Genomic DNA, 11,402 nt, shown 5'->3' with positions numbered 1-11,402 from the left:
GTCTAGAAGTGGAGGACCATTGGGAGCTGGGCTGTTCAATGTCTTGTCTCTACTTCTTGTTATAATCATACTTCATTCTTTTCTTTCTGCAAATGCTTTAATGTTTTTTCATGTCTGCAGTGGGCAGATGAGAGTCACTTTTTACTGCTTGATATGACTTCACCTCTGCTTAAAAGACTAGTTCAGACGTTCAGGGTCTCTCAGTTCTGATTCAACTGTGGCTTAGATGAAGCATCTCATTCAAGGTCACCCAATTAGGAAGCAGTAGAAAAGGCATTTTGACTGTCGGTCTGTTTGGATCTAAAACTTGGTGACCCTCCAATAAAATATGCAAGTACTAGTGAGATTTTGGGGAACAATGCTTGATAGCTTGTGGACTCAGTCCATTTGTGTTTAGAGATGAACCTGATTTGGGGGCTTGGTACAGTTCCTCTTCTTACTGCCTCTGTCAACTCCAAGCCAAAAGAGCTTCCCTTCCCATCATTGGAGGAGTCATTTCTTTCTTTGACTTAACACAAAAGAGTATCTCATCATTATAGAGTAGCTGACAGTTTCCAAAGACCACATAATAATCTCCTTTTATTTTACAACAGTCCAGTGATGTAGTATTCTGGAATTATTTACTCGCATTTACAGATAAGGAAATGGAGGCTCACAGAGGCAAGGTGATTTGCTCTAGAAGAAAGACTGAATCCCCTGGGGAGTTGGAGTAGTGGCTTAGAAGATGGAGCTCTTTGGTCATGTCCTTGGGGGACCCAAGTGGGCAGAGAGGGCAGGACAGCCGCCGGTCACCTGGTGCTGAGCACTCTTGCTAGATTGGGGACCCATGAAGCCAGATACTTTGTTTTCACTTACCTCTTAGTTCTCAGGTTCTAGCACAGTATTTGGTACATAGCAGATTCTTGATGAATGTTTGTTGAAGGAATATGAGACTTTTCTAAAAATGATAACTATTCAATATTTGAATGAACATTCTGGAAAAGTTCAGTGATCCCTAGCACTCACAGAGTTTAAGATGGATAAATATCTGCTTGCTAATTTTTAAAAACTTTTTATTTTGTGTTGGGGTATAGCTGATTAACAATGTTATGATAGTTTAAGGTGAACAGCAAAGGGATTCCATGTATCCAATCTCTCTCAAACGCCCCTCCCACGCAGGCTGCCACATAACATTGAGCAGAGTTCCATGTGCTATACAGTAGGTCCCTGTTGGTTATCCACTTTAAATATCGCATTGTGTACATGTTCATCCCAAACTCCCTAACTATCCTTTCCCCTCTGTCCTTCCTCCTGGCAACCATAAGTTCATTTTCTAAGTCTGTGAGTCTGTTTCTCTTTTGCAAATAAGTTCATTTGTATTATTTCTTTTTAGATTCCACATGGAAGGGATGTAATACAGTATTTCTCTTTCTCTGTGTGACTTACTTCACTCAGTATGACAATTACTATGTCCATTCATTTTGCTACAGATGTCATTAATTCATTCTTTTGAATGTCTAAGCAATATTCCATTGAATAAATGTACACACATCTTCTTTATCCATTCTCTGCCAGTAGATAGTTAGATTGCTTCCATGTCTTGGCTGTTGTAAACAGTGTTGCAATGAATACTGGGGTGCATGTATCTTTTTGGATCATGTTTTTCTCCAGATATATGTCCTGGAGTGGGATCACAGGGTCATACAGTGGCTCTATATTAGTTTTCTAAGGAACTTCTTTACTGTTCTCCATAGTGGTCTGTTTGCTAATTTTCAGTTCAGTTCAGTTCAGTTCAGTCACTCAGCCGTGTCTGACTCTTTGTGACCCGATGAATTACAGCACGCCAGGCCTCCCTGTCCATCACCAACTCCCAGAGTTTACCCAAACTCATGTGCATCGAGTCAGTGATGCCATTCAGCCATCTCATCCTCTGTCGTCCCCTTCTCCTCCTGCCCCCAATTCCTCCCAGCATCAGAGTCTTTTCCAATGAGTCAACTCTTCACATAAGGTGGCCAAAGTACTGGAGTTTCAGCTTCAGCATCAGTCCTTTCAATGAATACCCAGGACTGATCTCCTTTAGGATGGACTGGGTGGATCTCCTTGCAGTCCAAGGGACTCTCAAGAGTCTTCTCCAACACCACAGTTCAAAAGCATCAATTCTTTGGTGCTCAGCTTTCTTCACAGTCCCATTCTCACATCCATACATAACCACTAGAAAAACCATAGCCTTGACTAGATGGACCTTTGTTGGCAAAGTAATATCTCTGCTTTTGAATATGCTATCTAGGTTGGTCTTGACTGTCCTTCCAAGGAGTAAGCGTCTTTTAATTTCATGGCTGCAATCACCATCTGCAGTGATTTTGGAGCCCCCCAAAATAAAGTCTGATACTGTTTCCACTGTTGCCCCATCTATTTCCCATAAAGTGATGGGACGAGATGCCATGATCTTTGTTTTCTGAATGTTGAAGTTTAAGCCAGCTTTTTCATTCTCCTCTTTCACTTGCATCAAGAGGCTTTTTAGGTCCTCTTCACTTTCTGTCATAAGGGTGGTATCATCTGCATATCTGAGGTTATTGATATTTCTCCTGGCAATCTTGATTCCAGCTTGTGCCTCTTCCAGACCAGCGTTTCTCATGATGTACTCTGCATATAAGTTAAATAAGCTGGAGAAAAGGAAACATATAAGCATCTGAATGTAGAGTTCCAACGAATAGCAAGAAGAGATAAGAAAGCCTTCCTCAGTGATCAATGCAAAGAAATAGAGGAAAACAACAGAATGGGAAAGACTAGAGATCTCTTCAAGAAAATTAGAGATACCAAGAGAACATTTCATGCAAAGATAGGCTCGATAAAGGAAAGAGATGTTATGGACCTAATATAAGCAGAAGACATTAAGAAGAGGTGGCAAGAATACACAGAAGAACTGTACAAAAAAGATCTTCATGACCAAGATAATCACGATGGTGTGATCACTCACCTAGAGCCAGACATCCTGGAATGTGAAGTCAAGTGGGCCTTAGGAAGCATCACTATGAACAAAGCTAGTGGAGGTAATGGAATTCCAGTTGAGCTATCTCAAATCCTAAAAGATGATGCTGTGAAAGTGCTGCACTCAATATGCCAGCAAATTTGGAACACTCAGCAGTGGACACAGGACTGGGAAAGGTCAGTTTTCATTCCAATCCCAAAGAAAGGCAATGCCAAAGAATGCTCAAACTACCGCACAATTGCACTCATCTCACATGCTAGTAAAGTAATGCTCAAAATCCTCCAAGCCAGGCTTCAGCAGTACGTGAACTATGAACTTCCAGATGTTCAAGCTGGTTTTAGAAAAGGCAGAGGAACCAGAGATCAAATTGCCAACATCCGTTGTATCATAGAAAAAGCAAGAGAGTTCCAGAAAAACATCTATTTCTGCTGTATTGACTATGCCAAAGACTTTGACTGTGTGGATCACAACAAACTGTGGAAAATTCTGAAAGAGATGGGAATACCAGACCACCTGACCTGCTTCTTGAGAAATCTGTATGCAGGTCAGGAAGCAACAGTTAGAACTGGACATGGAACAACAGCCGGGTTCCAAATAGAAAAAGGAGTATGTCAAGGCTGTATACTGCTAATTTTAAAGGCTAACATTTATTGAGCATTTATTATGTGCTGGGCACTGGGTTAAGAGTTCTACATTTATTATTTCATGTATTCCTCACTCCATTCCCCTGAAAGAGTTTCTATTATTTACTCATTGAAACGAAGGCATAGTGAGGTGAAATGACTTGCTCAAGAATCCATTGCAAGTCGTGTGGCCAGGGTTTGAAACCCTGGAAGACTGAGTCAGAGATCTGAATCTTAGTCATGTTGTCCAGGTGTTTCTAGATGAGACAGGACTTTGAAGTAGATCACTTCTCAAGTCTTTTTCAACTTGGAGATTCTCTGATATTTTGGCCAGGAGATTGGTGCTACCACATACAGGGAAAGCAGGGGAGAACTGGTTGTATAAGGCTAGAGGGATTGGTAGAGGGCAAGTTGATTTTGATTTTTTTGGTATGAATGTCAGAGGATATCTAAATGAAAAAGTCCAACAGTATCTTTATCTTGAAAGAAAAGATAATTCATACGTGTGCTGTTGCCATGAAAAGTTCTTCCAATATAAGATATCATAAAAATTACTGCCTTGTTGTACATATGATGTTACTTATAACTTACAGTACTCCTCTAGCACAGCCTTACACTGTATTATGGATAATACCATAGCTTTGAGAGATAAGCAACATTTTCTTTTTAGAAAAAGACAATTGAACTTACTCTTACTGTCCATTATTTGTCAGATATTTCATTTAATTGAAATGTAATTTCAGAACTGAAAGCCACAAAGAAATGTCTCCAGAATAGGAAAAAAGGGAAATAAAATAAATTTTAAGGCTTCAGAGTCCTAGCTAAATTTGCCATGGTATCCTTTCTTCCTTTCTTAAAACAAACAGGGACCTCAAATTTAGCATGTTGCATTATCACCATTCCTGGCAACAAAACAAAACTTACAAACATTTAAGAAATTAATGTAATCTAAAACATAACAATGAAAAATCGACCTAGAGGGGTGGGATGGGAAGGGAGAGGGGAGGGAGGTTCAAAAGGGAAGGGATATATATATATATACCTATGGCTCACTCATGTTGAGGTTTGACAGAAAACAACAAAATTCTATAAAGCAATTATCCTTCAATTAAAAAATAAATAAAATTTTAAAAATTACTTGATTGAAAAATATTGCTCTTTGACAATATAATTCTGCCACAGCCTTAGAAATATCAGAAAAATCTTAATCTACTGAACAATCATCAGGCAGTCAGAAACTCTAGAGATTGAGAGACACTATAAAAAGGGAACAAGGCAAGATTTTGCCCAGATGGACCTGTGCTAGCAGGACTGCACACATAAGCCGCGACTCCTAGGAACACGCAGTCAGGTTCTTATGTAACCAAGGCCAGCCAGGAGTAACCTTGGAGTCACATGGGCCTGGGTTTCAATCACAGACTTACTGTTTATTAATGGTACGACCTTGAGGAAGTTGCAAAACTTGTCTAAGCCCATTTCTTCATCCACAAAATAGAAAGACTAATCTTTCCTTCAAGGGGGTGTTGTAAGCAGTACACGACATGACATGTGTGAAAAGAACCTAGAATGAAGTGTTCTTAACACACATACACACACACACAAACACAAGGGTGAGAGGAAACTTTTGGAGGTGACATGATAGATATGTTTTATGGCATTGATTAGCTGATCGTTTCACAGGTACATACTTATATCCAAATTCATCAAATTGTATATATTAAACATGTGCAGCTTAAAAAATACTTTTTATTTTGTATTGGAGTATAGATGGTGACTGCAGCCATGAAATTAAGACGCTTACTCCTTGGAAGAAAAGTTATGACCAATCTAGATAGCATATTCAAAAGCAGAGACATTACTTTGCCAACAAAGGTCGTCTAGTCAAGGCTATGGTTTTCCCAGTGGTCATGTATGGATGTGAGATTTAGACTGTGAAGAAGGCTGAGCGCCAAAGAATTGATGCTTTTGAACTGTGGTGTTGGAGAAGACTCTTGAGAGTCCCTTGGATTGCAAGGAGATCCAACCAGTCCATTCTGAAGGAGATCAGCCCTGGGATTTCTTTGGAAGGACTGATGCTGAAGCTGAAACTCCAGTACTTTGGCCACCTCATGGGAAGAGTTGACTCATTGGAAAAGACTTTGGTGCTGGGAGGGATTGGGGGCAGGAGAAGAAGGGGACAACAGAGGATGAGATGGCTGGATGGCATCACTGACTCGATGGACTTGAGTCTGGGTGAACTCCAGGAGCTGGTGATGGACAGGGAGGCCTGGCGTGCTGCGATTCATGGGGTCTCAAAGAGTCGGACACGACTGAGCAACTGAACTGAACTGAATTGATAGGCAGTTAACAAATGCAACCCACTCCAGTATTCTTGCCTTGAGAATCCCATGGACAGAGGAGCCTGGTGGGCTACTGTCCACAGGGTCACAAAGCGTCAGACACGACTGAAGCAACTTAGCATAGGCAGTTAACAATGTTGGGATAGTTTCAGGTGAACAGGGAAGGAACTCAGCCATACATACACATGTACCTATTTTCCCCTGAACCCCTCTCCCATCTAGGCTGCTACACAACATTGAGCAGAGTTCCATGTGCTATACAATACGTCCTTGTTGGTTATCCATTTTTAACATAGCAATGTGTAACATATACAGCTTTTTATATGTCAATTATACCTCAGTAGTGGTTTAAAGAAAAAACAATAACCCTAAATAGTACTAGTGACAGAACAGACTTTTGTAATTGTTTGGTCTCATCCTTTCCCCTACCTTAATTTCTTTGCCTTTAAGAAACTAAGATGTAGAGGAAATTGACTCCCTTATTGAATTAAACAATTAGTGTCTACCAGGCATACTATGTACAGGTATACAGGTTGTTCCCTGCTAAGGTGAGGAGGGTGAATTCCAGTCCATTAGCACTCATCAAGCTGGGTGCCAGGGCCTCTCTTTCTAATTTGCAAAAAGGTGTTACATGTGTTTGTAAAGCCCCAGCATCCAATTCAGAGATAATGAATTTGAACTATGCCCACTTTGTGACTGATGGGAAATGGACAAGTAATCAAGGGTTACGATACCTATAATTAATGCTACTACAGGGAAGGTACTATAGGAACACAGAAAAGAGACATTTAAATGAGATGGCGTGAAGAATGGGGTATTCAGAATCTGTGACTTACAGGATGGTGGCGGGGGGCACAGTCGTGCAGAATGTTCCAGGCAGAGCAGTGACATTGAATTATTCATCCATTTATTCATTCAGTAAACACAAATTGAATAGCTACCAAGTTCCAGTACTGAACTTGAAGAAAAAAACAGTAAATAATAAAAGAAAAACTCCTTCCTCAAAATCCTAACATTCTGGTAGGGCAGAAGGATTATAGTAACTGAACCAGAAAAATACTAGGTAGTGGAGATGTGCTTAGGAGAACGCAGGCCAGGCAGGGGGTAGTGGTGGTGGCGGTGGCTGGGTTGGGTTGGGCCCCTCTCCACATGAGAGTGGAGAGGAGCACGCATAGTCAGGGAGGCATCAATTTAAGCTGAGGTTTAAATGGCAACTGTAGGAAGCTCATTAGAGAATCATATCAGGCAGTGGGAGAAGCTGTTACAAGTCTTAAAGTTAGTTGCTCAGTTGTGTCTGACTCTTTGCGACCCCATGGGCTATAGCTCACCAGGCTCCTCTGTCCATGGAATTCTCTAGGCAAGAATACTGGACTGGGTAGCCCATTCCCTTCTCTAGGGGATCTTCCCAGCCCAGGGATCAAACTGGGTCTCCTGCATTGCAGGCAGATTCTTTACTGTCTGAGCCACCAGGGAAGCCTGTTATAAGTCTTACGGGGGGATGAACTCTGTTTTTAGTTGGCAAAGAAGACACTTGAGGTGTGTCTGAAGTGGCATGCGAAAGAGGCTCAGGAGACGAGACAGAGAGGTAGGCCAGTACCAGACCTGTGTGAGCATGGTGACCTCACAGACCTACAAGGTGTCCCATATGGCAGGAGGGAAAGGTCTGTGTTAGGGGAGGACAGGTGAGTTGGGAGAAACAGGCAGGAACCAGATGATGACAAGTCTTAGATGGAGAATCTGGGAGGCATTTATTTCTGCTTAAAGCTATGCAAAGAATTCCAAGAAAGTCATGACTAAAGTCAGTCAAAGAAATCCTTTCATGTTGTCTTCAATACCAAGACTTGAATACCAAGTCTTATTTGTGTTCCTTCCAAATCCTCAATGTATAGACCCATGATAAGTTAGAACCCTTCTCAAGTGTGACCACACATTCAGATTAATGTAAAATTTATTTTTGCAACATGATGGTGACAACTGTTAGGAGAAATGTTAAACTGGGTAGGTTGTGTTTTTTAGGAAGATACATCTTCCTCTGATTTCAAGAAGAAGAAATACATAAGGTCAAGTTGGTAACAAATAAGTAATATTTATTTATTAGAATATTTCCTCTTATATCTGTTATCTTCATTCTCATCAACAAAACCTCAGATTTGATTATCAATGAGCTTAACTAAAAATCTTGTCTTCTAGACTCCTGTGTGACTTGGAGTCATATTTGACTAAAGTGTAATTGTCAAGATATAGGCTTAAGTCCCTGCAGAAGCAGAGTCTGGCTGGGAGAAAGCCTTTTTGTTCTGTTCCCCTTTCTTCCTGGTATTTGTATTTATTTTGTGACTTACTTGATATGGTTTGGAGTCTTATAATTTCTTCAAATATGTTGCAAAACCAATACATTGAGTTAAGGACCACAGTTTTATAAGGTCTATGGGTACATTTTTCAGGTACTTGTACTGATTTGGAACTAACTGTGGATGTAAAAAGATAGTAAGAGGATTTTATCAAAAATACCTCGTAGGGTTCATTATACTGAAAGTGACATTCCATGTATGTAATGTTTCTGATATTTCTTGACCCAGAAAAATCTAGTCAACAAGTATTTCTCAAACATTCATTTAACACATACTATCTGTAATTACAAAGATGGCATGAGAGACAGAGATGATGAAAACAAGGTTCTCATTTTTAGGGAGTTAATTTCATGAGATGACAGATGTGTTTACAAATAAATGTAAAACAAGTATGTATATGATGTGGTAGGCCATGACTAGGCTTGCCCAAGAAAAGCCTCTAAGTGGATGTGAATGGATGCAGATGAAAGGGGTGTGCCCCAAATGCAGGCAAAGCACAAGCTTCAAGGCTTGGAACACGGACATGAAACCTGGGTGATCTGGCTCAAAGAGTAGCAAAATCATTGCTTTATGAATAGAATGAGTTGTTTCTGAAGGATGAAGAGCCTAGGGTTATGGAAGGTATAGTTCTATGATCCTCCAGTCTGGGGTCATCTCACTCAAGGTGGGCCAACGCCACTGGGCTTCAGATGCACAGTCATCAATAGGAGCTGTGTCCACCAACTTGCATCCTTATCAGGTTTACTTGCTGCTTCAGGATTAAACAAAGTAAAAGCAACCCTGATATGTTGCCCTTTGAATAGGATGTGTGGCCTGTGGGGATGTAATAAGTGCCATAGGTGCATTACAGATAGTTTTAAAGAGTTTTAAGGGTTGTGAGGAAAAAGAAACATTTCTGGTTGGAGGCTTCATGCATGAAGTAGAATTTTTTCTTTTTAAAATTTTATTGTATAAAATTGTACGAATTATATTTGATTTATAATATTGCATTAATTTCTGCTGTAGAGCAAAGTGATTCCGTTTTACATCAGTTCAGTTCAGTTCAGTCACTCAGTCGTGTCCGACTCTTTGCGACCCCATGAATTGCAGCATGCCAGGCCTCCCTGTCCATCACCATCTCCTAGAGTTCACTCAGACTCAAGTCCATTGAGTCAGTGATGCCATCCAGCCATCTCATCCTCTGTCGTCCCCTTCTCCTCCTGCCCCCAATTGCTCCCAGCATCAGAGTCTTTTCCAATGAGTCAACTTGTCGCATGAGGTGGCCAAAGTACTGGAGTTTCAGCTTTAGCATCATTTCTTCCAAAGAAATCCCAGGGTTGATCTCCTTCAGAATGGAGTGGTTGGATCTCCTTGCAGTCCAAGGGAGTCTCAAGAGTCTTCTCCAACACCACAGTTCAAAAGCATCAATTCTTCAGTTTTACATATATATACTTTTTCATATTCTTTTCCATTATGATTTATCACAGGCTATTGAATATAGTTCCCTGTGCTATACAGCCAGACCTTGTTATCCTTTTTTTTTTTTTTTAAATTTTATTTTGTATTGGAGTATAGTTGATTTACAGTGTTGTTAGTTTCAGGTGTATAGCGAAGTGATTCAGTTACACATAGCATATATCTATTCTTTTTCAGAGTATTGAGTAGAGTTATTACAGAGTATTGAGTAGAGTTCCCTGTGCTATACAATCAGTCCTTGTTGACTATTTTATATCTAATAGTGTCTATATGTTAATCCCAAATTCCTAATTTAGCCACCGTCTACCTTTCCCCTTTGGTAACCGTAAATTTGTTTTCTGTTAGTCTGTTTCTGGTTTGTAAATAGGTTCATTTGTATTGTATTTTAGATTTCACACAGAAATGGTATCATATGATATTTGTCTTTCTCTAACCGAAGGAAGTAGAATTTGAGCTAAATCTTGAAAGATGAATAATATTCTAAGGTGAAGGTGGGAGGAAGAGCATTACAAGAACACTGGACAATAAATGATAAAATGGAGGTAAGAGAATAGAGCTGTGTACTGGAAATGAGTAGGGCAGTGTGGTTGAAGTACCAGGCATGTACCAGGAAGCAGTGAAATAGGGCTGCAGAGGGAGTCCAGACCAGGGGAAGAGGACTGGCATTTAACATATTGGTAATGGGAACCAAAAATGTTTTTGAGGAACTACTAAACCATGTGAATTAGTAAACTAGGGGTGATATCAATAAATCTGGCAACATCATAGATAATATAGCATAATTATAGCACAATGCCAATGAAATGACTAGCAAGATCCTTTCAAATACCCAGGCACCAACTGAGGTCATGTGTGATTGGAGAAGAGCTTATGAATTCAGGAGTTTTATGGAGAAACTGATTGATTTAGGGAAACCAGGTTTCAATTTGGGCATATTGGAGGATAGCAGTAACTGTGAAGCCAAGAAAGGAAGACAGGGAGAGGGAAACGGAGTATTTGAGAAGCTGGATTGAGTGCATATGGAACATTCAGGTGGAAATGTGCTACACGCCATTCAAAAGAAAATAAGAGAAGTAGCTCAGGAGAGAGGTGGAGGTGGGGGTTAGTCACCTACACTGAAGTGAGTCAGCAAGTTCGGTTTGTCATAAGCGTAATATATGAACTCAATAACAGGTTCTAAATATGTAACAAATGTAACAAGGAAGACAGATCTTAGACTCACCTTGGAAAATAACACACACAAAAAACGCTGAGATTATTGGTATTTATAGCTCATGTTTGTTTTACCAGCTGTTAAAGTCCCCAAACCCAATACTTATCCCAGACTGACCTCCTAACTGGCAGGAAGAATTGTCAAAGGACACATTCTCTCATAGAAATCTAAGTCGCCAGATCTTTCTAGTCTAGAATAGGAGAAATACAAGAACTACACGACTAAGTAGATTGTTAATGTGCCTTGTGCTCGGTGGTGTCCGACTCTTTGTGATCCCATGGGCTGTAACCTGCCAAGGTCCTCTCTCGATCGGATTTTCCAGGCAAGCATAACTGGAGTTGGTCACCATTTCTTTCTCCAGGGGATCTTCCCCACCTAGGGATCAAACCCAAGTTTCTGTCTTCTGCGTTGCAGGCAGATTCCTTACCCGCTGAGCTATCTGGGAAGCCCCAGCAG

Source organism: Budorcas taxicolor, chromosome 4 (genome assembly GCF_023091745.1).
Source record: "Budorcas taxicolor isolate Tak-1 chromosome 4, Takin1.1, whole genome shotgun sequence".
Lineage (NCBI taxonomy): Eukaryota > Metazoa > Chordata > Mammalia > Artiodactyla > Bovidae > Budorcas > Budorcas taxicolor.
The sequence above is the reverse complement of the archived record's forward strand: the minus strand, read 5'-3'. Positions refer to the sequence as shown.